General features: G+C 45.3%; 1 long non-coding RNA gene across 1 annotated transcript; it reads right to left on the bottom strand.

Moving 5' to 3' along the window:
• Nucleotides 1–11,629: 11,629 nt before the first annotated feature.
• On the bottom strand, nucleotides 11,630–14,613 carry LOC130602204 (uncharacterized). Its single transcript, XR_008972844.1, has 3 exons — nucleotides 14,528–14,613; nucleotides 12,035–12,157; nucleotides 11,630–11,775 (listed from the first exon to the last, which is right to left on the bottom strand). It is a non-coding gene; the product is annotated as an uncharacterized LOC130602204 (long non-coding RNA).
• Nucleotides 14,614–15,865: the final 1,252 nt, after the last annotated feature.

Below are 15,865 nucleotides of genomic sequence, written 5' to 3'. Positions count from 1 at the left end.
ATTCTGAAACATGATTAAGCCTTTGCATTGAAGCCCTGGAAACAGATGTCCTTTCTTTATCCTTGTGCCCATACACTGCAAAACAGACCTTCCCCTCCAGCCACATGTACAAACCCCAAATTTAGATACACAGTCAAAGATGAGTACATGGAGGTAAAGTGAAATCAAATCTGCGTGGTTTTGCCCTACATGTTCTAGTAGGGCTCACAAGACAGCAAGAAATGCTGGAGTCAGGAAAGCATTTTCCCTTCAGGCATGGGGATACTGGGAGAGGATGGCAAAGGAGCATCCTTGGTATCCAACAGTCTGTGCTCAGGGAGACCTGGGGCCAAAAGAAATAGGAGCAGCGGTCCAACTACCCAAGTGCCCATGCAATATGTGGCCTTACAGCCCACGCTCAGTTCTTGTCCTCTTGTACATCCCAGCTGACACATCCACATAGACATGCGAGATGGCATCCTTTACCTCAAAACCAACCCTATTTCCTTTTCTAGGAAGGGAGAAGCTGTACATGTAGTCAACATTTTGCTGTAAGAGAGCTGACAACCATAGGCAGGTTTCATTTTGAGTTACACTTTCAATTAAGAACCCATCCAGTCTGGTTCCTTAGGTCTCCACGTAGCTTGCTGTGTGCCCAGGCTGGCAAGCAGGAACCACACAGTGAATTCATGTGCGCTGAGGTTTTTTGCCTTTCCTGTTCTGGTAACTCATCAATATAGATTTGAATATGACTGCAACAAATTCAGTTGGCACCTGTTTGTTACATCTAGCATGTCAGCAGACAGCTCTGAAGGGGCCAGGCTCTGAGTTCCTACCCTGCTCTAGTCTCCAGACTCAAGCTAGCTCAGGCGTATCTCTAGAAATCTCATATATGTCATTGTCCTCTGACAGGTGCAGTTTTATCCTAAAGTACTATTTCCACCACAAGTAGTAATGATTCATAATGCACATATCTTGCAATAACTTACCGAGGAGCTAAACTATTTCAGACACCCCCAAAATTGGTAAGCTTAGTCATAAAATCCTATGTTGAAATACCAAACCTCCAATACTGTGTGGGAATAAAGGAATTTTGTATCCTCGTTCTGTTTCAGTGTATTCTCTTCAAAAATTTTGATTCTTAACATACAAATAAGGGCTTTTTCTGCAAATTTCTGGGTTTCAGCTGTTTCAGTTGAATTTAGTGAACAGTAGCTTCATAATTCCCAAAAAATTCAGCTCTAAACCCCCAATCACGAGCAATTCGTTACATATCAGCTTTAATGGGATAGATCCAGATTCCTTTGATAACCACGAGGAAACTGTGAGCCCAGTCTTTGTCCTGGAGAATTTCCACTCTCATTCAGCATTAGCTGAGCACTAATGGACATTAAAAGGTACAGAATTGCTGGAGACTGTAAAAAATACATCATTTCACCTTTCCCATGTGACTGAGGCCTTGAGAAATTGACTGGCATAGCTATAACAAAATAATTATCCTGTTATAGCTGTGCCTGTATAACTTCTCCACATGGACGCTCTATTCTAAAGTTTAAGTGACTTTATTACAGAATAATTACTCAAGGACTTTAGTCTGGAATGAGGTTCTGCACAGGAGAATTTTGCCTGTGTGGCTCTGGTGATTTAAATTCACTGTACTAAGCAGGTGAATTTTGCTGTGTGGACTCTCGGGAGAGTCTGTCAGCAGTATTAGATAAGACATCCCCATTCCGTATTATCTGAAAATTGAACTTCTGCGCTGTACAGGGCATAGCATCCTATTTTGCATGCACTCTAAAACAAGCAGGGCTTTTGCCTCCCAGGGGAATAACCTCTCACAGCTTGGAAGAAAGGACAGATAGACATCGTGCAGCTGCAGAAAAATAAGTGGGATTGGGTAAACCCAGGGTCCCATTTTTAGGTGCTCTATCAATTCCATTTGGAAATCGGAATTCTGGGTGTCCAGCCTTCCCATCCACTTGACTATGCTTTTGGCTAGCAAAAGGCACCTCTGATGCCAAATTCACTTTCCTGACTGGTGTTCCACTAATGGGCTTTCAGAAACACACAGACCTGGCACGGGTCACAGCTGGCCATTAGAAAATGCTATACTCTTAGCACAAATGCTATCAAGCCTCTGCCTTCAGCAAGCCTCCTCTGAGCAGCTGCTGGCTGCCAGCAGGGTTTGGCTGAGTCACCCTGGCCACAAGTGATTCATTAAAGCCACCGAGGATCCTCACAAGCCGCATTCTTTTAAGGAGACTTCACACACCCCCATTAAAAAACCTTGTCATGGTTTGGGAGCTGGAGACGCAGGGAGAACCTCAAACCTGGAATCCACAAGGGACTCATAACCTCCTCCTCATGTCAACCAGCTTCCCAGTGACACAGTGGGCACTGACTATAGCAGAGCAAGGAGCCACGCTTCGCCTTTGCTCAGCAGCAGAAGCAGCCCTGGTCTCTGCACAGAGACCACCCGGGAAACTCAGGTGCTTCAGGCACGAAGTCATTTACCACGTGCTTGAAATTGAACTAGTGGAAAGATCTTGTTCAGTCCCAAAACACAGCTGAGCTAACATACAGGAATCAAAGGAAACAAGCAGTCCTCTTAACAGCAGAATCAGTGAAGCCTGGTTTGTTGTGCATTTATCTTTCAAAGTTGAGCTCCTCTGTGGATTCCCTCATGCCTAACAGACCGAGTTTGTGCTTTTTCTTTGATGAACAAGTATATTGGGTTTGTGTGGAAAGGGTTTGGTAGCAGGGGAGTTAAAGAGGTGGCTTCTGTGAGAAACTGCTAGAGGCTTCCCCTATATGCAACAGAGTCGATGCCAGCCAGCTCCAAGATGGACCCACAGCTGGCCAAGGCTGAGCCCACCCCCAAATCAGATTTGCATTGTTAATACAATAAACTGTGTCTCTGTTGGAAACAGTGAGCATTATCCATGGGCAAAGGCAAACAGACTGGGAGGAAAAGAGCAAGAAATGGGCTTATTTATAGAAGTTCAAGGCCTTTCACTCACGCAGTTCCTGGATCAAAGACTTCCTGGGTACATGGGCAGGTGAATTATTATAGACTGTTCCAGCACTTCCCCATCTGTCAGACAAGGATAGTATCACCCTACTCCACACTGGTATCATGAAATTTGAGTGTAATACTCGTAAAAGCATCTGCAGACCAGGCTAGGTAATTTATGTTCAAATCAATTTTCAATGGTAGTAAATCTTCTCATTTCAGCTCCACAGTGGAAAAATCCCATCCAGGGCAATGTATGTCTCCTTAACAAGTTAAAGAGGTGAATAGCTCCAACTGTTTATTGACCAGAAACTAGAAAATGCCCAGTTGCCCAAACTGGAGCAGGTGACCACTGGTTTTGTTTGCCCTTCAGTAACACAGACACCTCTGTTGCTCTACAGAACAACTCCAGGTGTAAATGCTCACTCTCCTTCAGAACCAAACCACTGCTCCGTGCTTTCTCTGGAAGCATTGTCTCTGGTACTCCAGATGAAGTCTATTTGGTGGGAAGAGCATGGCTATGTGCTCTCAGAGACACCCGTGTGTGAGATGGATGGCTTTTTGATGAGCTGTGAACCACTCCACAGGACAGCTGGGGAGAGGATTGAGCTGGAAAGAAGGGATGAACTGTCTTTCTGTGCAACTTCCTTCTTAGTCTGAAATGGAGGGGAGTAGCCATACACGGAGCATCCTGTTTCTAAAAAGAAGTTACCCTTATTTTCCCCCAGAAGTTTTGACATTCCCCATTCTGGACTCCTGGTCCCACCATAACTGGGTTTTATTGTCATGGAGAAAAAGGGTTCTGAAGCATTAGAAAGCATGGAAATACTGAACAGTGCATGCCTTGCCCTGGGGTGTGATTCGAACTCCATCACAGTCACAGCTAGGAATCCCACCGACATCAGTGAGGCAGGGATTTCACTCCTGGAGGCTTGGGGTTTGTTCGTATTGCTGTTAAAGAGCATGGGAACCTGTGCTTGATAAGGTCAAGCAAGCCTAGCAGGGGCGATCCACTGCTCTTTTCCCCTCTCAAATCTCAGGCACAGCCCAGACTGCTGTGTGTGTCTGCATCTGAATTATTTAACTGTCCAGCTGGCTAAAAATAGCACACCAGCAACTCCCTTTCCAGCCGTTGACTGTTAAATGGGCTGTCAGAGCCCAGCCAAGTGCTGAGGTCGTGGCCTGGGCTCCACATGTGGACAGGGTGAGCTGGATGCCAGAGGGAGTGAGAAGCATGTCCCCGCAAAGCCTAGTTCCAGCACGATGATATCAGCCCGTGGAAGAAAAGCAAGGCAAACTCGGAACATTATGAAGCTGCCAAAGAAAACACTGTCTTCACAATGAACAAAAGTCTGATTAATTATTAATTGCTTGCCAGCTAATTAGCATTCCCTCAGGCAGCTGTCTACAGAATGCCTTGTATTTCCAACCCACCCCGGGCCAACTTCATCTATGCAAATGGCTTTGAATTACAGTTAGCAACTGATTTGTTGCCTGAAACAAGTTGTTCCACTCCCATCTCCCCATCTCCTCCTGTCACCCTTCTTTTCTCCACCCAGGGACTTGAGCTCATTACAGTGTCAGCTGAGCAGAAAACATCCCTTGCTTAGGAATCTCTTTCCTCTGGTACTTTTCCACGGAAGCTGGACACCTCCCACCAGCCACCCCTGTGCACTGCCCTCAGCCTGCCTTATGGGAGGGCAACTGCAGTGCCCCAGCCCTGACAAAAGCCATGTTTGGCTGCTGTGTGGCCAGAGAGGAGGGAGAGCAGCTCTGGGTGGTGAGAAGCTGATCAGCTGCAGAGGCAGGGACCAGCTCTTGGCTTTAGAACTGAAGGCAGCATTTAGGGAATTCAGCCTCAGCTAATCATAGAATCATAGGATTGTTTAGGTTAGAAAAGACCTTTAAGATAGAGTCCAAGTGTTAACCCAGCACTGCCAAGTGCATCACTAAGCCATATCCCCAAGTGCCACATGTGAACATCTTTTAAATACCTCCACGGATGGCAACTCAACCACTTCCCTGGGCAGCCCATTCCAATGCTTGACAGCTCCTCTGATAAAGACGTTTTTACTAATATCCAATCTAAACCTCCCTGCATTAAGGTCCTGTTAACCTAATGGAACTTGCATACGTGCATCAAGGGCAAGCAAACCCCTTTTGAGAGCAGAAGCATGAACTACAGCTGTGTAGAGGCAGAGCAACCCTGCAGCTTTCTGCTTTACAGTGCAAAAAAAAAAGTGCATTTTAAGAACTTGGCAGCTTTACTTACTATGTTTTTTAATGGATCAAGCCAATATGAAGTGAAATACTGCAACAAAACATGAAAGTATCTCAGTTTACCACCATGCTGTTCAACAAAAGCTATCCACAAATCTGGGCAAACTAGGATACTGGATTAGGATTACTGAGGTCTCCAAGGTGCATCTCTCTGGAACTTAAGTATGTATCACACTGTCTCTGCAGTGCAGGGCGAATCCCAAAGAGGGATTGCCATTTTCCCCAAGCACTTGAGCCAGCCTCTGTAGTTTACACCTGACACCTGAGTGTACCAGCAACCAGTCCTATTCACTAGATGAAAATGTGCTTGAGAGCTTAACAGGAAAGCAGGTAATGTTTATAAGGAAAGATGGTGAAGGAAACAAGGATCAACTCCAGAGGGGTCTGGGGTGTTAAATCTGACCATCAGCACCCAGATGCACCAGAGAATCCAGTACCAGGTGAGCTGACCTGGAATCCAGCGGTGGTAATGGATCTCTCTCCAACAACCTCAGACTGATGCTCCAGCTCCAGAGATATGAGGAAGGATCCCTTCCCGTGCAGACGAGGCCATGTGATAAAAGCTGCCACAGTTATCAGAGAGGCCTTCATGAACGGGAGCACAGGATCATCAGGATGGGGAGCAGTTTCCCGGTCTGTTTATGTACTTTGTAGAACAAGGAGTCCTGCATCTAAGACCGTGCCCTGGCTCTTACTGCAATATAAACATCATAAATGGACTGCTTTCCCACCCCAAAGCTAGAAAAGAAGTGCTGATGCAGCTAGACGATTGCGATAAGAACAGTTGTTTTCAGAGAGAAGAGACATAATCTGTGGGAAGTTTGTTTGGTTTTAGGCAGGGAACTTGGTCTGCCAAGTACAAAATAAGAATGTCCCAATTACCAGTCAATTTCTTATTCTCATCCTACAGGTTTACTGTGCCTGCTGGTAGCTCTAACACTCCACCATGCCAAGAAGGCAGCACGTTAGTCAAGTATAAGACCATTAAGTTACATCTCTATAGATACAGGATATAACTCCTTGAAATATATAGGCACTGCAGAGGAGCAGAACATGGTTTTGTAGCACCCCTGTTAACAGGACTGCAAAGAACCTTGAGCTACGATCCACAGCCAGGTATTTTATTAGACTACATTTTCCTCTTGTACATGTGTCATATAAAGTACATAAACTCATGAAGTTCAACTAGGACTAGCATAAATCAGCGATAACACCACTGAAGCCAATAGAGTTGCACTGGGATGAAAGTGGCATAAATCAGATGCTGATCAGGTACACATTTTCTTTAAGGTAGACAGACCATTAAGTGGCTTACATAGACTCCTTATCACATTACAGTTCTGTAAGGTAAATAACAGCCACCATGCACTGTATGTAATGAATTGCAGCCTGCAACATACAGCAAATGGCCATTTTTCTCAGGGAATCTCTCAGCTCAGAGCTCTGGGACCAAAAATAATGGGCAATATTCTCCAGCATTCATGTGTGACATTCCCATTAGTATTAACAGGAGGTATGTGCCCAAAGTCAGGATGTATTCATCAGCAATCTGAATTGGATATTACTGAGGCTCCTGACGAACGTTCTGGTTTCATCCCCAGCAATGATCCTCCTAGGGAGCAGACACAACTCTTTACTCATCTTTGCACAGCACTTGCACAGGAAGATATTTGCGCAGTGGCAGGTAGAGCTGGAATCAGAGGAAGGAAGGCAGTCTTGTATTGCTTACCTCAGAGCTTCAACCCCCAAAGCAGCCTTGCTCAGCCCCACACTGGCAGCTCAGTTGGTGCAGGTGCTGAGCATCCATTACAGCACCAGAACTCAAAGGCTGGATGGTAGCTGAAGCCTGGAGAAGGTAAGAGAAATGACCACAAAGTCACAGGGCAGATCTGCAATAGAGCTAGTGAAGTCAAGCCTCTGACCTTATAGTCAAATATTCTGTTATATGCTATCACCATCCTGCATTTACCCTAAAGGGCTGTAATCTCTCTCTTTCCCATAAAGTTGAATTATTGACTTCAGAGAAGCTTGCAACTTCATTTGAAAAGGTGAAAAAGAAATCTGATCTCCAAAGGGCAAGAGAAATAATCAGGAAAGGCTATCATTTAGTAAGCTTACTGATGAATGTTACAACATAAATGTCCAGCCTGCCTGTTTTACGTCCAAGAAATCCTGCTTTCTGCCTATGTACATGTGGTTTACCATTGTCTGCTTAATTTCTTAATTATACTTCAAGATGACTCAAATATAGAGCCTAAAGCAGGTTCAACAGGCAACCAAACTGTAGCCAATGCAAGCAGAGTGTGCACATGTACACAGCTTAGTTAACAAGAACAAATTGCTTCCTGCCCTGAATTGCACCTAAGAAGAGCCATAAGCTGGTTCAGAACTAAATATATGCCACAGCATATGTGCTTGCTAGGAAGGTCATTAGAACATAGAGCTCATAGAGAGCTGTGTGGCAGGAGAGAGTAAACACAAGAATAAGATGCAGTGGAATCTGTGCAAGAGAGAAGAAGTGAAAGACACAGAAGGACAGGGAGCACAGCTGCTTGAAATAACTCAAACAGAAACCATACAGCTGCATGCCTTATCCTACCCCCCTGCCTCTGAAAGCATGAACCTTGGCAGTGCTATTCCTCCCCTACCCAAACATAAGGATCAGGCCCTATAAAACACCTTATGGTGAGCCAAAAGGGAGACTGACCAACTAGCCTAAAGCATAAGGTCTTAAGTTCTGGAGGTGTTGGCTTTGCAATTTAAAAAAACTGGGTTTAGCAAAGACTTTCTTTACTGCAGAGATAAAGACTACTTGCGGCTCTAAACACAAGGGCTTAATCCCAAGAGTCACAGGCCTGTAGACAAGTGTCCAAGAACACTGTCCGTACCTTTGACAAGCTGTAATTAGTATAATAGAACAATGTAACCAGGACTCTAACTCAAAGATGACTGACAGTGATACAATAGAGGGGTCAGGGGGAAGCTAATCCAGAAATTCAGGGTGCACCCCTTAAGCAAAGCATTTAAGTGCAACTAAAAATAGCAGGTGAGACTATCTGACAGCTAAATTGCCAGTGGTAGCTTAGCATGGATTCAGTTACATTGCTCAGCGACCCTCAGTGAATTAAATAGATTGAAATGCTAATGATAGAGTGAATTCCCAGCACAGAGGTAGAATAAAGTAGTCAGATTAGGTTTCAGACAAGGTGAGTTCAATGGCAGCAGAGAGATCAGAGTTTGTTTAGATCAAGGTACAAAGGTAATTTGTCTAGATCAGGGTAGAAAGATGGTTCTTTAAAGCTATGGGGCTCCCCTATGTTAAGTAACACACTGAAAACAGTGTAGACCTGACAAGCTATTTCAGTGACTGTTATTTTATGTGATTTCCATCAACACTGGTACATTTCTGCCTGGTCTCAATATACTCTTAATGGCATCGTCGTTTATCTCCTAATTAGTTAAATGCTACTCTGATGACAGATGTGTGACGGTTCACCTGGGCTGTCATTCAGACTGTATTTATTTCTTCTCAGCCAGTATTCTAACCAGCATACAGCTTTGGTGAAACCGTGACTGTGGCATTTATTGTCTTTTGTGTTTACCATGGCATGACAACTGCAAAAGCACGCAGAGATTCATCCTCACTGCTCCTCCTAAAAGCCTGGAAGCAGTACTGCCTCGGAAAGGAGGCACAGGCCGGATCAAGCATGGTAGCTGCCATTGCACAGACAGAGCTCAGGTCACCTGCTAACAAAATGTAAACCTTAAGCTAATGGCAATGCAAACAAACACCCACAAAGCACACACAAAAAACAAGAACTGAACCTGAAACTCCATCCAGGGTTCACCCCTTTAAAACAACCCTAGGGGCTCTCTGGAGAGGGTATATTACTACATAAATTCCAAGATCAATTTAGCCTGAAACAACTGATCCATCCCTTCTCATCCAAGGTCACACAGCAAGTCAATGCCATTAGATTAAGAAAAAAAAAACCAACAACTTGAAATAAGATGCACTATCCTAGCAGTAGGGGCAATTAACACCTTGACAAGATAGGGGGCTCACCATCACTTGGAGCTTTAAAAATGAGATTAGGCATCATTATAAAGGATGCATTTCAATTCACTGCCCTTATAATTTGGAATAGTTATTCTTGTAAGGAAGTGACATTGCAACCTGTCATTTGACTATCAATTGGTGGCGTCATAATACTTCAGTGTCAGTTGTCTGTTTCCACTACAGTAAATAAGAATGATGTATTCTAGTGAAGAAGAAGCATTGTAATCCTGTGTAAGGTCAGGGGGTGGGAGCATAGCATGTTTTGCCCATGGGAGTTTCTTTTGCAGTAGTGCTTATGATCCTGTGAGCAGGAAATCCAAGCTCTGCAACACCCTTACTTTCGGTCTGCGCACCAGATTACACCATCTGGTCATTGGGATGATTACTATATAGGGAAAAATACAAGAAAACGAGATTTTCCAGAGTGACAATGTAATTTAGGGTGCTCTGTTCCATACAAACAGGACTGGTTGTGAGAAGACAGCTGACTGTGCAGTAATCAGTCCCTTGGCTAGGCAGGCTGCATTTTGAGCAGTGTGCTTCAGACGCTGCATACGGGATAAGACTCACTTCTGCCTTCCTCTTCACCGAGGTCAGTTCTTTGTTTAGTTTCAGTATTCCCAGAGGAAAAAGACTACATGGGCAGTAATTAGGAACTGCATGAGGCAGCTTTGATGACTGCTCTTGAACCTTATCCTCCGCATCAAAGGCTAAAGAGTCTGGGATCAATTCTCCCCTGCTATACCAGTGACAATCTCACCCCTTATGGTTCCAAGCCTGAGTGAGGTTCAGCAAGTGGAAATGATTCCTGAGAAGCAGAACCCTGATATGCTTTCTCCATTCATAGTAACAGTCTACTTTATGCCAAGTGACTCATTACCATGAGTGAAGGGAACATGATTCAACCAGAAACATGCATGTAATTTGCGCAGATTACTTTCCCACTTGGTTTCCATACTGTGGAGTAACAGGGACTGCCTTCAAGACATTAAAAAAAAAAAAAGGATAGTCCCATGAGTAATTCTTTGCTTAAGAGATAATAGATTGAAGAGACATTCAGATATGGTGGTCTAGAACAGAAACAACATTACGAAGGAAGCCTTGTGTTCCACAACACTTCCAGTGCTGTCAAGTGATATGAAACTAACGTTTCATATCTGATATGAATGTTAGATATAGAATGTTAGATATGAAACTAACGTTTGGAGGATGCTTCAAACACCACTTGTGAATTAAGGAATGTTTCTTTGCAGCCCACAGAAGAAAGACAGAGGAGGTGGCCTCAGGCATGAGTTGGTTGGATTTCAAGACCTGCTTTTCTTGCCTGGCTGGGTGCAGCTTGTGTTTGTGTTCAGTGGTGACACCACCCTCACAGCCTCTGCGGAAAGACACACCGCTGCTGAGCTCCCTGCTGAAAAGGAAGAGCTCTCCTTCAGACTCACACCTTGCTCTGGACACTGCAGCGTTGCACAAGATGGAACTCAAAGAGAGCTGTCAGCATTCATGTGTCAGACCATTAACCTAAAATGAGGATGTGATTTCACTTACAATTCGGCGCTGAAGTGCAGTAGCTGCAGTGGGTAGTTTATCATTTCTTTTGCTGAAGCGCTTGCTGGCAGAAGCATGATAGGAAGAAGGAACCAGTTCCAGTGAAGTCACAAGGGCAGACTCAAACTGCTTACTTTGTAGCATAAATGGTTTAATGTGACAGGGCATGGGGGAAGCAAAAGATCTGTCAGAGAAAATAAACAGAAAAGAAAAATATTACTTCAGAAGAACTCATCCCAAGTAAATGGAGCTTTCCAAAGCAGCAGCATGCAAAATGCTTGATTTCAAGAGTTTCATCCTGGCTCCAGGCAATGTATGATGCTTCACTTGACAAACAAGCCAAGCTCAAGAAACCAACTTTGCCAAATTAAGAGAGCAAGAAGGGATCAGGGAGAACTGAAGTGACACATGGCTCACCAGACACAGGGTTTATTTTACTGTAAGAGGGCAGTGAGGCTTTCGACGAGGCAGATAAGCATACAGACGTGAAACCCACAAAACCTTTCCCCACACTCTGAACCAGCTGCAAAGTTGACAACGCTGTATTTTAAGAAGTGTGCAGAAGCAAAGTTGCACCTCCTTAGAGCAGCACAAAGCAGACATGCAAATCAGCATCCAGCTACAAAACCATGGCTTTACACAGCTTTCCATCCACAGGCTTAGGTCTCATGAAGTCTGCTCCCTTTACCTTGCATTTCTTATTCTTCTAACCCAGTGGTTACCAATCAAGAGCGGTTACCAACCTAAACCTGCAATGCTGCTGGAAAAGGAGGTTCACCTCTGCTCTCCTGAAAGAAGCCATATGCTACTGCAGGGGTGGGTGAAATTACACCGTCTACAAGGCACTCCCTTAATCTTCCAAGTTGTTTTTCTGGAACCACAAATAAGAAATCAGCTGGAAATTAAAGAGGAAACAGGCAATAGGAGGCACTGCAAAAATAAATAGAATCCAGCAGGAACAGAACAAAAATTGAATCCCTGTGAAGTGTCTGAAAATCAGCTTCACATTTTGAACTGGTTCAAAGCAGGGATGCCTCACGCTCCTGGGAAAACCAGGATGCAGGAAAGGATAGGAAATACCAAAATATCCCATATAGGAGCGTTCCCAGTTCCCACAGCCCCACAAATCCCATTATTACCTTTCCCATTCTTACCACATATTTCAAACTCCTTTGCTTTCCCACAGCACCTTGGCTGTGCTCCCAGCCACAATGGATGCATTTGCTTGAAGACAAAGCCCTGTGAGTCCATTCTCAGCAAAAACCATCACCCAGGACCTGGACACAGAAAAGGCCACATTTGCTTGAGAACTTCCTTTTAAATGGAAAAGTGATGCCCACTCTGTGAGATCTTACAGCAGGAGAGACCACATAGGTGATGAGACCATTGCTTCCAGCTGAGGAGCAAAAGGGTGTGGGTTCTCCTTAGGAGCTGGCAGAGGTTCAATGGCTACTTGGGATTGGCTTCATTCTTGCTGCAGGCAAATTTGAGCAGACTTACTTCCAGAGTGTGTTTAATAGCATGCACTAAACCATCAAGTGATCCACATTGAGATGAAGCAAAGGGGTGGATGTGGGTTATATTAATGTGAGATAAACTAACCCGCAGCCAGTTCCTGGTGTAGGTAATCTCTGCTGCAAACACCCCTTCAGGATTCTGGGGCCAGCGGATCCATCCCTAGCAATACCCTCCTTCAGCTTGTTCCACCTCCCACCCCGGTGAGATGGCTGATGCTCAGGGTCCACATGGATGTTCTTGCCCTGGGGATCCTTTTGTGGAAGGGGGATGAATCAACTCTGTCCCATCTCTGTTGCAGGAGGGCCCTTTGAGCCACTGTCAAACAGGCACGTGGCATCTCTTACACTACCAGCTCCTTGGCCTTCCCTAATGAAAAGGGTTGGTTTTGTCCCGTTCAGAAGAGGGGAGGGAGATGGGAGGACATGAAACCAACAACAAGCCCTTGTAAGCACTGATATGGCCCTAAGGGATTCTCCACATTAAAGCTGATCCAGTGTAACTCCTACAGGCTGCTATTGTGGTTTCTGTTTGCTCTGTCTACTCTTTAATTACAACTGTTGCTTACAACTGTTTGTAAGGCCACTTGCAGCTCTGTCTTGGAAATCAGTTCAGATGTCAATGGTTACACCATGAATGGGCTTAAAGCCAATGGATAAAGACCATAAACTTGACACCAGAAAGTGTAAATATCTGAAAAAAGAAAGAATTGGACTTCAGGCATATGACAGAGAGGGCCCATGACCAGAGAAGACACTGGGGAAGCCTCAGGTCACCAGAAGAGTGCATACACAGTGGTGTGTTTGCACCCAGTGGGTCAGTAGCTTTGCATTCTTCTGCAACAATGACATGAAAACACAACACTGGTCATAATCTGCATCATCAATAGGTTTAAACCCTCCAAGACATCAAAACTTTAGCGTCTCAGCACTTCCAGGGTCTTTTGCAAGTGGGCCATGGTTACAAGTGGCAGAAGCTGAAGAGCTCGTCTCAACTGAGACCTCCTTGGGTGCAGCTCCGTGGGTAAACAGGAGTCAAAACGCACTAGGTGAGAGTTTACAAATGGGGAACCGAGGCACAGGAAGATTAATAATAATGATACTCAGCATTTATTTATTGCTTTAAGTGGTCCACACCCTTTACAGACGTTGACCCTCGCAATACCCGGGGGAGAGGTGACTGCCTATTATTATCCTGTTTTTCACAGATGGGGACGAAGAGGCTGAAATGTGGCTTTCCCCAGGCCAAAGAGCTAACAACTGGTGAATATAATTCTGTGCTTCAAGTCCAGCTCAAGCACTCCACATCCTCATCAAAGAGTGTATCGCAGTGTGACCAACCTTGTCTTACTGCTCCTCAGAGCAGCAGCACATTCTTAGCCCCTTTGTGGAAATGGTTGGTTCAAGGCTAAGTATGAGGTGGCTTCACCTGGTGAGGACACAGGACTGTTCCTTCAGACAACCCTCTCCCCCAGCCCTGCGCTCTGAGTGTGCATCCTTGCTGGGCTCACTCCTCATACACACCTTACCGCACCACCAATTTTATTGCTCCAGTGCTTCCCATAACAACATCCTCCTTTTCCCTTGCTTTTCCAGCTGAAGGAGGACCACACAGGGCTGGGAATGGGGCTGAGCGATGATTCCTGGGAGGATAAATAGAAAGAAGGGAAACAGCTACCAGACAATGTTGACATAAGCCTGAGTGGAAGTTAAACAGTTTCTCACCAGCAGAGTGAGCTTCTGGAACAGACCTGGGAGAGCACTAGTGGGGGGTAAAAATCAAGGACAAAAAGACCCCTTAGCCAATCTATGTAGTTTTAAGATGGAGCTTGATAAATCGATAGGAATGGCTGCCTGGGACACATGGGATCACACCTGCTGATGAAAGAGGTCTTTCCAGCCCAGTGCTCCCTCCAGCTTCCTTGAAAGCACTGAGCTGTGCAGCCTGCAGCTGCCAAGGTTCATTTCTTCAAACAAACAAACAAAGCTGGGACACCAAAGCGGTAATCAAGAGAATTGCATTGCAACACTGAGCTTCCGCTGTGCTCCCCGCACTTTGGGAACTGTGTCTTCATTTCCTGATGGAATACTCCCTTCCCTCCTGCGGCAGGGGCTGCATTGGGACGGTCCCACCTTAAGGAAGCCCTGGGGTGCCTTGCCATAGCACTGGCAGTCCCAGTGGCACTCAGCCTGCTTCCCTCTGTCCCACCCAACTGCTCTGATTCATGTGGCTCTGCTCCTGCAATGAATTAGCAGCCAGGGTTTCCTGAGGTTAGCATGGCCATGGATACGGATCACAGCCTTGTTTCGTCAGGCTCGTGGAGAGGGTTGTAACAACAGCAATGGGAGTTGGTGCGAGTGGGTAAAAAGTGGGGAACTTCAGTTCAAGAAGGCAGACCCTCCGCTCCCTTCCTCGCTTCCCCAGGCTGCAGTCACTCCTCAGCCCCAACAAACACAGTGAGGCAATGGGCACGCTTCCAGCCAGAAGGGATGAAAGGGACGGGTCAGAGGCCAGGTCCTCCCTCCTGACCCATGTGGTGTCAGGAGACCTGAAACCCATCCATCAAATGTAAGTGCTTGGTTATCACAGAGGGAGTGCTTGGGGCTTTGTCTCCATGGGAAGGTTGTGTTGGTATCGTTCAGGGTATGAACATAAATTGCTGCGATCCCTTGGGGCCCTTCTTTGCTAGGAAAATGTGAGTCCTTAATGCCCATTAATTAACTTGAAGTAGGCTTTGCGGGAAATGTGTAGTTTTCACATGAAGTTATATTAAAGACCAGCTCTGCATACTTTATTTGCTGTATGATTCAGCAAAACTCAAGCATGCACTTAAGTTCAAACATGCACTTTGAGCTCAGTGAAGTCAGCGGAAGGCTGCTAAAATGCTTCAGTGATTTGGAGCTTATTTAGACTGTGTGTGATTTAGGAATAGGCATCAGCAATCAAAAATTCCCTATCCTTTACCTTGTCCTGTAGTACCTGAACACATCCTCCTTTCTTTGTGGCTGCAAAACTGCTAGTGCTGTGAAAATAAGTAAGTCTCATGTCTAAGGAAGATGGGCTTGCTTAAGACTCAGTAGAGCTTTGTGGTCACGGTACAGAGATGTGTGTTTTTTTCTGCAAGCCTAAATCAGCTGCTCTGCAGTAAGGTTCAATACCCTGGTTTTCTGCTTTCCTGAAAGCTTTTGCACTCGCTGACTGAACTGCTTTGTGCCAAGAGGCTACAAGGCACTGCCCAGATACGTTGGAAAGCTTGTGGAAACTGCTTTGTGCGTATGGAAAGCAGTAGGAGCCCTGAAATGACAAGTTACTGCTATAAAGTTGAGAGGAGCATCTCCTGTTCATCTGTGCTTTCCTGCCTGGATAGTAGCAGGCATAAAGCATGAACCGCAAGAAAGCATTTCCCATAGCTTTTTTTTCTCCTGCCATAAGAAGACGATATAGGAGGGCCCCAGAAGCAGTAAAAACAC

This window comes from Pezoporus wallicus, unplaced genomic scaffold, assembly GCF_028554395.1.
Source record: "Pezoporus wallicus isolate ANWC-B61680 ecotype Strahan unplaced genomic scaffold, APGP_CSIRO_Pwel_v1 contig_8047, whole genome shotgun sequence".
Lineage (NCBI taxonomy): Eukaryota > Metazoa > Chordata > Aves > Psittaciformes > Psittacidae > Pezoporus > Pezoporus wallicus.
This window is presented reverse-complemented; position numbering and strand designations above follow the sequence as displayed.